Here is a 13221-nt window from a genome sequence, read left to right as displayed (position 1 = left end):
GAATCAAAATCATACTTTATAGTTTAAGGATACAGATACAGAGCAACATAGAAATACAATATAGGTGATTACAAACACACAGCATACATATGTTACCATATATAATAAACTGACTTACTCCTCCAGAGCAGACATTTTCAGCCTGATTAAACACAGCCTGATTCCTTATGCAGCCATTTACACTCATCAAAACTGCGTATAAAATGCCACCATTCCAACTTGGCAGCATTTTACTCTCTTGTTTGCCCAAATGTAACTGACTACAAACAATGCAGATAGTGGAGAATCAGAGACTTTGAATTAATACATACTAAGCTGCTCTGAGGAGGAGCCCATAGACCACTTCATATGACAGCTACATTGGATGCAATGTCATTAGAGGTGGCATTTAGTAGTCAGTGGAATACCATAGATGACAGTGTGGTTCATTCTTTCACTGCTAAGTAATTTTTTCACGCCATTTTAAGATCAATATTTGCCTCCGCCTGTTTATTCACAAGTTGGGAAGATTTTCCGATGTGCACAGTTGTGAGGGATAGTCCAATCTGCCTGATAACGAGACAGGTGAAGTCTGCATATTTTAACTAGGCTGCTAGAAAACATTTTTTCTAGCTGAAGATATCTCCTTAATTGTGTTGAAGAGAAAATGAAAGTACTGCTAAAGATACGGAGGGCTTGATTTCATCATGTTACCAAAATATGTGCCAAACTAAAAATATTGCAATTGTAGATTGTTAAATATACATTGAAAAATGGGAGTAAAATAAACAGTAAAGTTCTAACCTGTGCACTTACAGATCGGGGTTTGAGTTTGTGTATTGGTATTCATATGAGGGTTAACAGATGCAATTTGGACAATACGCTTTTCACAATATGTCCCTATGAGAGCTAAAGGATGAACCCATCAAGAGGCACCTAGACAGCTTTAAAAATAATTTTGGCTAGCCTGTGCCACCCTCACTCATGGTAGTGAGTGTTTACTTATGTGATGTTCCACTATAAGAGCCTACTCACTTCTGTAGGTGTTCACTGTGAGCAAAGAGTGCACAATTTACAGAGGAAGGCAGAATCAGATTAAAGGCAATCCTCTGCCGTAGGCATATGCCACGTATCTCACTAATTCCATCCTTGTGCCATGCCCCCTCTCGTCCCTGCGTGACAGTGAGGGATGCCACCCACAGAATGGTCGTTTGGTGAGAGGCTATTGCTTTTCTTTGGGCAGAAGAGCTACCCACCTTCCCCAAGACACCATTCCACCCCCCAGACACCACCCCCTTGTCTTCAGGTGGACTAAGATTTCTTTGGAAAAAGGAGGATTCAGCCCCACCCATATGAGCAAATAATTGTGAACACTACCCTACAAGAGGTGGCAATAGTGAGGGCCCCATACCTACACTGCCTTGTATGGTCACAAGTATCAGAGGGGTAGCCATGTTAGTCTGTATCCACAAAAACAATGAGAAGTCCTGTGGCACCTTACAGACTAATAGATATTTTGGGGCATAAGATTTCGTGGGCAAAGACCCGCTTCATCAGGTGCAATGTAGTGAAGATTCCAGAGGCAGGTCTAATTATACAGGCTCATGAAAAGAAGTGAGTACCAAACAAGAGCAAGTCCAGAGTTGATGAGGTCAGTTCAGTCAAGGAGGATGTGGCCCACTGCCAGCAGCTAATGTGACATCTCCACATCATCCGCTGGCAGTGGGCCACATCCTCCCTGACTGAATTGACCTCATCAACTCTGGCCTTCCTCTTGTTTGGTACTCACTTTTTTTCATGAGCCTGTACAATTAGACCTGCCTCTGGAATCTCCGCCACATTGCATCTGATGAAGCGGGTCTTTGCCCACGAAAGCTTACACTCCAAAATATCTGTTAGTCTATAAGGTGCCACAGGACTTCTCGTTGCTTTTACCTACACTGAGTCCTTTCTAGAATTCATACCTCGAAGTCAAAAGGAGTACCTCAGAGCTGCAGGTTTCATATTTAACATTGTACTGTGAAGAAATGGGGCAACTAACAACTTCACAGCTACTGATTCAAGCTGTCTGCAAATTTAAGCAAACAACACACTCAGGTCATAACTGAGGGCTAAAAACATTTAAGGTGAAAACTGGCATCCGAGCATTCTGTTATTCCAGAAGCCAGGCCCCTGCGTGCACGCCCATAATGTCTGCCTTAATCTAGCCTTCAGTAAAAGTAGGACTGCTACAATTTCCAATTTTTAAATAATATAGCTATTATTTATAAATGCAGCTTATTTTACTATATGAAATAATTGCATTTCTGACTACTGAGCACTGATTAATTAGATGTTAAAACCGCCAACTGCTGGTAGCTTATGTTTCTGTCCAGACATTGTAGGCCATATGATACAGAAGATTCACTAATTCTTCCCTGATCTCTGAAATTACAAAATGTGATATCCGAGCACAAGTCTGCAAACAGAAGTCTGAATCAGCTAATTTATACTATGGTTGGAAAAAAATTCATCTCTGGATTGACAACTAGTCTCCAGCACCATGCCGTTTCCCCTGATGAACTTTAAAATGTTCAAATTCTATTGAAAGCACAAGGCGTATAAGAGAAATTCTGATGGGACTCTTCAACAGGGTCATGACCATGTTTCCATAGCACTGGCGTGAAATTTAAAAGTGTGAAAATCTGTGACAGCCTTTCCAACAAGAACACAGTAAAAAAACACATTCCACTCTGATTAGAAATGAAGTTCTACATAGCTGAAAAGGCACTGCACTTTTGATGAAAGTTCTCTTAAGTATATCAGGAATGTTATTAAAGTTCTTAGAACCGCTCTTGAGATGTATTATGATTACATGTATGCATGGCACAACTGACCACTTAATCCCCCTTCTGTCATATCCAAGTTCAGAAATAAAAATTGCACTGACACCCCAGGGGTATTTTATAATAGAATATGTAATAAAATAATAAATTTGCAGATGATTTCAGCTTTGCCTTGTGGTACTGCATCATACACCAAATACTTCACAGACCCTCATTCATTACTATTTAATTACAACATAATACCTTTCTTTCAGACTTAATTAACCTTTCAAAAAGAGTTTCTGACCTTGGGGCCCTTCTGCACATTTGCAATGTGCTGTTAGAATATTACCCTGCCAGGATACATTTCCTCTTACAATGAGATTTAATGAAATACAGAGGTATTCGTGGGGAATGTGTGAGAGATGAGATTCATCTACATGACTGCTTAATAAACAAGATTTGAATTAGCATGCAAAAATCAATACTGGGATAGTAAAAGATGACAAGAGTTTTGAAAAAAAAGGAACATTTTCTTTTTAAAACAGTTTTTACAGAGCACAAGACAATGCAAACTGTATCACTTCCACAAATTCTGCCTTCACTTTTGCCGAAATGATTCTGATTTGCTTAAGACACAGCAGGAGATTAATATCAGAGAGATAGCCATGTTAGTCTGTATTTTTGAGAACCACAAGTCCTGTGGCACCTTATAGACTAACCAATATTTTGGAGCATTAGTTTTCATGGGCAAAGACCCGCTTCATCAGATGCATGAGTGGGGGCAGGGTTTCCAGAGGGGTATTTTAAGAGTGGGGCCCCAGTGAAAGGGAGGGCCAGAGCTGGCAAGGTCTATTCAGCAAGGTGGAAATGGCCCATTATCAGTCGTATGTATCAAAAGAGGAGAACACAAGTCTGATCTTATGCTTATGCTCCAAAATATGTGCCAGTCTATAAGGTGCCATGGGACTTCTTGTTGTTCTCAGCAGGAGATTAAGTAGCCCAGCAAGTCTCACCATCAAGAAATAGGGGATGGAGGAACTAAAAAGAGGCCTGGGTCCAGCTCTCAGAAATGGCTACCCAATTTTAAACTCTTTAATTCTGAAAGGAAATCAGACAGCAATAACCTTTTTACAAGATGAGATACGGAACTACAGCACATGCAGGTACTTACACTCCTTTATGGTGAAACTTAGAATTATGGATCAATGTTGGCCCTACAGTGCCAGTCAGAGCACTTGCATTTAGAGCTTGTGTAAGTTCAGTAATGTGCTTGCTAGCACAGCTGTTAATTCCTCAAAAAAGATTCTTATTATATGAATTCCCACAGAGAGCCAATATCTACAGAAATCCATCATGCACTCCTCACTCAACAAATTCCCTCCACGTAAAAAAGGCTCAAAGCATCATCCATCTGATGCATAATGTTTATTTGATCTAAAATAGACACCCATTTTTAAAACAGTTGATTAACAAGGCAGTTGTCAAATAAAACTCAAAGTTGATCTTTTAAGAGAAAACATCACTAAATTGTTATTTAGCCCTTCTCCTTTTCTGAATTATATTTTTGAGATAGTCTCTCCCCCTGCCACTTGTGCACAAAACCAAATTGACCTATCCCCGCAACCGTGTAGTTTACCTGCTGAAACCTACTATATAGAAAAAAAGCAGCAACCCTCTTGTAAGTAATGGTGATGCTTGCATTATTGAGCACTTATTTTGCTTTACTTACAAAGAGCCTCACTTGCCTTCTTAAGGCCCAACAGTGGAGCAACCACACTAAAGTTAAATAATCTTTGCTCCAGTGGCAACTAGATATCCATGAGTACTCAAGAGCCCAGCACGGCCCAGACTTTTCGCACCATTTTGGTGGTAAAGAGTTTACTTCTTACCAGCAGGTCTTTTGTCTTTCCTGGGTTGAGCTTGAGCAAAACTGTCTGATTTCTAAACACTGGAAGATGCCAAGGATGGCAGAAGCTGTTTTGGTGGAGACAAAAATAAATGCGGTTTAAATAGCACGCAGGTGCCACATGACTTTATAGCATTTTGTGATCTTCCTGAGGCACTTCATGTAAATGCTGAAAAAAAAAAGGACCAGTCTTGAAACATGGCCCCATACGTGCATGTCCAGCAATCTGAAGACTATAAATGAATTTTAAACTCCCAAAATACTACACATTCCAAATAAAAACACTACAGTCTATTTCCAAATCAAATGCTTGAAAACTGCGCTAATCCCATGAATTGTATCATCTCAGACATACCTCAAGACCAAAATCTTTCTATTTAGCCATTTCTGCACTGCGGAATAAGATGAGGGACTTGTCAAAGGTATCATCCTTTATCGACCTTGTCATCACTTCATCGCTCAGGCAGTCTAAAAATACTTAGCTACAGCGCTGCTCCATATCAATCTTCTTTCTGACGTTCCGTTAGCCTCATCACAATAATGGGATCATCCTCTATCTTAAGCCACAAAGTCCCTAGTACATCCCTCTCTGTCCCCACTGTTAAAAAAAAGATAATAAAGTGGGGGGCAGATAAGTAATTATTTTTGGTTTTTACAGGTCAATCTCCTTTTTCACGGAACTTAAAAGACCAAGTATTTTGGTGGGGGAACTCTGCCTCCCACTCCTTCTAACCCAGATTTAGGAAGGCACTTAAGCACATACTTTTCTTTAAGTGCTGTCTTGAACAGGGCAAATATCCTGAACTCGGGTCTTAGTGAGGGGCACTTCAACTTTGGAATTCACCACCATATTTAATCAGATATAGTCTGAATGTATCATCTGCAAGGGCGTGCTGCAAGACACAACCATTTGCTCAGGATTTTAGAAATAAATGAGTTGCTCGGATGGGTGGGATTTTAATCAGAAAACGGGCTTGGAATATTTCTGCAAGTACTTGGCCTATTTAAGGAAGATTATTATAGAGTGAATAATTAAGATTGATCTTTATAGAGGGAGAGGGTGTGTGGGTGATCAGGGAGGGGCTAGTATTTCTTTTGGAGGAACACGCTGTGCTCCTTTGGGAGTAGTTCCTTCAGTTTTGTCCCCTCCTACATCCAGCTCTTACCTGTGGCTTTAAGTAGCTGTTTGCAGGGAAGCCAACTGGATATGACTGGTCATCTTCACCTGTCCCTTTGCCATGTCCCCATTGCCACAGTACTTGGACTAACAAAATAATGATGTTGAGATGTGATAAGATGTTAATGGGATGACAGTTGCTAGAAAACCTACAAAGGAACTTTTAAAGTGAGAAACCCATTGTGCAGTTGCAGTCCCACTCTCTCAGGTTGCGGAATCCAGATTCCAGTGGCACGAAGAATTGCTATGTCTGGGGACTTCCTTAGCTGCAGTAGGTGAGCAGGACACCTCCTGTTCCTGGTCATGTTCTCCGTGTGTCAGAGCACACTGCTGAACTGCCTCCATGGCCACAGAATCACACTTGGATTTTCTCTGCCCAGCCTCTGGATCATGTTAGGGAAAGGCAGCTTCCATAGCTCATTGAGGCACTATCGCCTCCTGTCTCTAGGTTTGGCTTGCTCCCCAAAGTGGTTTCCCCAGGTGTAGCCCCTCTTGCATGCAAGCAGCCTGATATACCCCAACATTATGTGACTCCAGAAGCAAAAGTGGGCAAAGGCTGGCTCCATTCTCCCAGGAGGGGTGGGGTTCCTGGGCAGCCTGATTTCCATGCTGCCTGGAGCTTGGTGCACCACTCTCCAGCCCTCAGAGCTGCGTGGAGCAAGTCGGGCATGTTACCTTATTTTACACGAAAGAGACCACCCCAGGATTACATTCACACGTATTTTCTTAAATGCCACTACTGAATTAAAGGGAAAAGAGGGAACTAGCTTTCAAGTACACCCTCCCACACACTCATGCTCTCCTGCACTCATACTTTCACACAGGAGACCTCACGCAGGTCAAGAGTTGCACAGGAACAGCAGAAGGAGCCAAGGCACAGTGGGTCCATTGTGCCTGGCTGCACTCACGAATCCAGGAGAGTGGGCTGATTGTATGAGCCCCTTGACAGCCTGCTCTCTTTGTCAGCTTTAGTATTCAGGAGTAGTCAGTACCATCCATCCTAGGGAGAGGGGAAGGGGATCCAGGGCCAGGGCCTGAGCCGCCTCCTGCCCTCCTGTCCCCAAGCCGAGACTCACTCCTGCAAGGAGCTGAGGACAAGCAGAAAGCAGGGAAAAAGAGAGAGCTCTGCTCTCATCTTTTATGTTTTAGTCCAATAGCAATTGTGTTCTTCCACTGCCCCAGGACGCTGTATGGCCATGAGTCACCAGCTAACAGCAGATGGGACTTTGATCTTCTCTTGATGGCGCTTATCTCTCTTACAGGGCCCAGGTATTATTCTCTGGCCGTCCAGATGCTGGTGGCAGATGGTTGTCCAGAGAGGTTGTCTCTGGGGACTGATTCCATTGTGCATGCTTGTGTGCATACACACACACACACACACTTTCCTCACTCACACAAAAGCTCGCTTCAGAAAGAAACAATTTCTTTTACAAAGGAACAGCCAGGATTTCTTAAAAGACATACAGTATCTAGAAACAATTTCTTACTAACTTATAATACTTCATACAGAACCAGCAGCTACCACAAAATAACTCTCACGAAACAAAACAAACCATAGAGAACAAAGCTACATCTACGAAACAAAGCTACTGTTACAAAGTTTACACAAAGTTACAGGACTTGAAACCAGCAATGACTGAAAGTTACAGAACTTACATCTGCATTGTATTGGACTGAGCAGAGGCTTTATACAACAGTGCAGCAGTCCACTGGCAATTTAGAGGGCCTGTGGCTACGGCCACTGCTGCAGTAACAGTGGCAGCAGACTTTGAATGGCCAGGCCCCAAACCCCACCAGTTGAATCACTGCTGAGGCCAAAGAAAAGGGTGCACCAGGTTTGGTTCAACATGAATAATGGGGACCTCTCCAAATTCCTAAGTTACAAGCATAAAGCTTTTGTTGAAGGGCACAAGGAACTCATTTCCATCTCAAAAAAAGTTAGGTTGACATACCTACAGACCAAGGCCCAGTCTGAACTAAGGAGAATGCAGGATGAGTGGTGGGAGAGGAAAGCTGCAGATGTCCAGCCTTAAACAGATGCAAAATAGGCAAAGATGTTCTTTGACTCCCTCAAAGCACTCTATGAACCATCTAACTCTGGAATAGGCCCCTTGAAATCAACAGACAGCACAACGCTCACAAACGATAAATAGCAAATTATCATACAGAGATGGGCTGAACATTTCAGCAGTAATAGTCCATTCACAGTTGATAGGCCTGTCCTTGACCATTTACTTGAAAACCCATTAAAGAGGATCTTGATCTTCCGCCACCAGCTGATGAAGCCATCAAACAATTGAACATTGGAAAACATCTGGAAAGGATGGTATCCCAGCAGAACAGTAGAAGCAGACTCAAAAGGCTCTTCAGGTAGTTTGTGACATCTTGAGTAGCATCTGGGAGGAAGAAGAAATGCCACGACACTTCACAATTGCTATTGTTTTATCACCATTGAAAAACAAAAATAGCAAAGGTGGGAACTAGAGACATTGCTCTCCTTTGCACAACAGGCAACATACTAACTCACGTTCTACTGAACAGATTCACTGTAAACATCCCTGAGAAGACTCTACCAGAAATGCAACATGTTTTAGACCAGCTTGTAACATTATGGATATGATCTTTTTTGTTAGGCTGTCTAAGAAAAATGTTTAGAGCAGCACATGGACCTGTATGCAATTTTCATCAATCTGAACAAAGCTTTTGATACAGTCAACTAAGAGTGTCTACGGTCTACTGTACCTCAACTGGGTTGATCAAGGAGCTTTATACAAATCATCCACCTGTTCCATGATCAGATGACGGTGCAACTACTTGCCAGTGGTGATTTTTTCATTGCATTTGAAATCTTGAATGGAGCAAAGCAAGGCTGCATACCGGCTCCAGTGTGGTTCAACTTGTTCTTTGCTTGTGTTCTCAGACATGCAACAAGGGACTTGGATCAGGGGATATACATCCGCTACCGACTCGATGGCTCCTTCTTTGATCTTTGAGGACTCTGTACTAAGACCAAAACATTGGAGAAACTTCTCCTCAAGGCACCTTTTTTGCAGACGACTGCCCCTTGACGGCTCATAGACAAAATGACCTTCAGGTCATTTTGATAGATTTTTTTGAAATATCTCAGCTCCTTGGCTTCACCATCTGTCTTGGAAAGACAGAGGTCTTACTCCAACAGAACATCATTCCAACGCCCAGTGCCAGCCACCTTCATCCAAGGCACATAGTTGATCCAGTTCAAGTGCATCAGTTCCACAGTGAATCAGAACTGTGGATCAGTTCAAGTATTGAGGCAGTATCATCTCAAGTGGTGGCTCCAATGATAAGATAATCTCCTCCTGAATTTTTAAAGCAAGCCAGGCTCTTGGCTGTCTCCAAACAAAAGTTCTTAACCAACACAATATTTGTTTCTCCACCAAACTGAAGATCCACCGTGTAATAATTCTCACATCTCTCCAGTATGGAGCCGAGAAATGAACTTCGAGTAGACATCATATTTAGCAGCTTGAACAATTTCACTGCTGCTCAATAATGCTCATTCACTAGCAGGACAAAGTGACCACTATTAAGGTTCTTAAGAGAGCAAATAAAGTCAGCATTGAAGACATGCTACTGAAAGCACACCTTAGGTGAATCAGATATGTCATCCAAATGAAAGGCCACTTCCTCCCAAAACAGATCTTGTATGGAGAGCTGAGTTGGGACAAAAGGGGTCATCTGGGTAAGTGCTTCTGGGTAAGTCTCATGTGGACTCATCAATACCAAAGAACTTGAGCAAATGGCTCAGAACAGGCTCCAACTCTGTGCATCAGGATTTGGGCTGCTGAATCAAATGTGTAGCCATATATGAGAACCACAACAATATCGTCATCTTCATCACCAACAGACTGCTGATATTATACCGTGAAGTAATCTGCTCCAGTTAGTATTTCTGTGGTAGGTTGAGCCCAGGGTACAATCTGGGAGCATGTGCAATTCCATGCACAAGATTAATGATCTAAAGGTAAGTGGGGGTATCATTTGAGTTATAACATTCTCTAGTATGAATTTCAATGATGTGGGGGCTCTTGATGGTCCTCTGCTTGATGGTAATATTGACAATATGGTGTCATCAGACCATAGTTAAGTTGAGTATAATTCAAAAGCCTTTCTCCCTTAAATACAATGGTACCAAATATGACAAGCCTAGAACAACTGGATAATTACACATTCCAGAAATTGTTTAAAAATCAACTTTTTAAAAAATTATACTTGAACACAAACACATCAAATATGCAGTCACAACAAAATTACTGGTATAATGGTACCGTACCATGTTATCACTTTCTTTGGAGTTTTATGTTGATGTTTGCAATCACTAGACGGTGGTCTGAGCCTACATCTGCTCCTTGGAAAGTTTGGCACTGCCAGGCACAGACTGATTATGAACATCAATAAAACTAAAACAATGGTATTTGAAGAGAAGAAAATAGGAAGGGAGATCAGTGTAGATGGTATTTAACTAGAAAATGAAGAGAAGCTCACGTATCTGGGGAGTAACATAACGTATGATCTAGACTGTAAAAAGGAGATAGCAACTAGAATAGCGAAAGCAAGAGCGAGTTTGAAGGCGATGGATAAGATCTGGAAAAGCAAAGTGATTAGCTTAGGAACAAAGCTGAGCATCTTGAAAACGTGTGCATTGTACGGATGTGAGACACGGTTGATATCAAAAGATTCGAAAAGAAGAAAGTTGGCATTCGAAAGGAGTTGTTGTGGAAAGATTCTGAGAATAGGATGGATGCAGAAGGTCATCAATGAGGAATTAAATAGAAAGCCAAAAGAGAACCTGCTGCAGAAGGCTATAAAATGGAAGCTACAACTATGTGGTCATATTTGCAGAATGAACAGCGAAATAAAAATCAAGACCCTGGTATTTGGCATAATGGACAGTTTGAATAGCAGAGGCAGAACCCACAGAGAACGGATAGATGATATAGTAGATTGGTGCGGAGCTAGTCTGCAGAAACTAAGCCACTCTGCACTGCACAGAGAACGATGGAAAGGAAAGTGAGAGGCATCAGACACCAATGGGCACTGAGCCCACGGTTATTGATCATGATGATGATGATGATGACCATGTTATCAGCTAATGCTCAGAACATGATAGTTGATTAAAATTTTTAATGTTACAAATTACCATAAACTGAAAGAGTGCTTTCAAGTTGCCTTGCCATCACTGAGACGACAAAGACACAATTCAGTGGTACTGATGATCAGCTTTGCTTATTATGAGAAAATAAAGCACAGATTAAGAAGGCAGCATCCATCCAGAAATTACTGGAATCCATCTGCAAACAACACATACCTATTAGGGCAGTTGGTTAATTAGTTAACTCATATGATTAACTCAAAAAATTAATTGTGCTTAATCACACTGCTAAACAATAAATTACCAACTGAAATTTACTAAATATTTTGGATGTTTTTTCTACATTTTCAGTTCCAATGCAGAACGCAAAGTGCACAGTGCTCACTTTATATTATATTTTTATTATAAATATTTGAACTGCAAAATAGATACAATAGTATTTTTCAATTTTCCTCAGGTTAATATTGTTGTGTGATCTCTTTATTGTGAAAGTGCAACTTACAAATGTAGATGGTTACATAACTGCATTCAGAAACAAAACAATGTAAAATTTTAGAGCTGACAAGTCCACTCAGTCTTATTGTTCAGCCATGCATAAGAGAAACAGATTTCTTTACATTTGCAGAAGATAATGCTGTATGCTTCTTATTTATAGTGTCACCTGAAAGTGAGAACACGAGTTCTCATGGATCTTTTGTAGCACGCTATCATCGAGCTGGATCCCCCCTCACTCTGGAGGTGGGATACTGAAGTAATAACTCCATGGTTATGTCCCTCCATCTGCATCCCACAATGCAGTCATATGGTTTAGTAGCCAGAGCCAGTAGGGATCCTCCTGAGCTCCAGAGAAGCTTGGCCTAGTGAACAGAATCAGTAGGGATTCCTCAGATTGCATGGAAGTGCAGTCTGATGCCCAGAGTTTATACACATGCAGCAGTGTGGGCCAATGGCCAGAGTAAATATCTAACAGCCTTTAGTCAGAAGGTAGTATGTGCCAATCGCCAGAGTGAATGCACAGTGGCCTTTTACTGCAGGGTAATATGGCCCAAAGGCCAGAGTCAACAGATAGTGGCCCTTCATCACAGCACAGTGGCCCAATGGCCAGAGACAATGTCTAGCAGCCCCTAGTCATGGAGCAGTGTGGCCCATGGACCACTATTCTGGGACAGGAATAGGTTGCCCTCTTCCACTGGGCCCTGAACCAGGGCTCTAGAGTGGCAGAGTGGTCAACCACTGGATCAGTAAGGAATCCCACCAAAACATATTGACTGACTCAGGTGGGGGATACCACTCGTTCACCCTCCCTGGGTCACTTCCTACTCTACTTCTTGATGATGGGGAGTCTTCAGACTCTGGGAGTTCCTCAGCTGTCAGGTGCACTGTCCATAGGACCTGCACAGACACCTTGGTGCTTGTATGGGGTCCGAGTTTCTGGTCCCAGGGTCCAGGTTCCAGCTCGATCCACAGCAGGGGCTGACAAGACACGTGCTTCCTTCCTCCTTAGCAGTCCACCCAGGCTGAGCTGGGCTACTACTCCCTTTTATACGGTATCAAGTGGACCATACCCAGCAGTGTCAGGAGAGGGTTGGACTTCCACACAACTAAGATTTTTGCCTTAATCCCTGCCACACCATTGCAGGACTGATTTGCTCCATCACACAGGCATTGCAAAATATTTACATGTCAGGCATGTTAAACATTCATATGCCCTTTATGCTTCAGCCACTGTTCCAGTGTGCATGCGTCCATCCCGATGAAGCTTGTTCGAAAGAATAATGCATTAATTAAAGCTATGACTCAACTCTTTGGGGGGGGGTGGAGAGAACTGTATGTCTCCTGATCTGTGTTTCATCTGCATTTTGCCATATATTTCAAGTTATAGCAGTGTCAGATGATGACCCAGCACAGGTTTTTCATTTTAAGATCACTTTCACTGCAGATATGACAAAACACATAGAAGGTACCAATGTGAAATTTCTGAAGATAGCCACAGCTCTTGACTAAGGGTTTAAGACTCTGGAGTGCCTTCCAAAATCTGAGGAACAAGGTGTGGAGCATGCTTTCAGAAGTTATAAAGAGCAACATTCTGACGAGGAAACTACAGAATCTGAATCACCAAAAGAGAAAATGAACTTTCTGCTGGTGGCATCTGACTCAGGTGATGAAAATAAACTTGCACTGGTTCGCACTGCTTTGGACTGTTACCGAGCAGAACCTGTTA

The 13221-nt window shown here is 42.1% G+C and overlaps 1 protein-coding gene across 3 annotated transcripts in view; it reads right to left on the bottom strand.

The window, feature by feature from the left end:
• The window catches only part of TPK1 (thiamin pyrophosphokinase 1), a 501862-nt gene that overhangs the window by 270235 nt on the left and 218406 nt on the right, over positions 1-13221 (bottom strand). The gene's annotated exons all lie outside the window — the stretch shown is intronic.

Source organism: Carettochelys insculpta, chromosome 2 (genome assembly GCF_033958435.1).
Source record: "Carettochelys insculpta isolate YL-2023 chromosome 2, ASM3395843v1, whole genome shotgun sequence".
Lineage (NCBI taxonomy): Eukaryota > Metazoa > Chordata > Testudines > Carettochelyidae > Carettochelys > Carettochelys insculpta.
The sequence above is the reverse complement of the archived record's forward strand: the minus strand, read 5'-3'. Positions and strand labels throughout refer to the sequence as shown.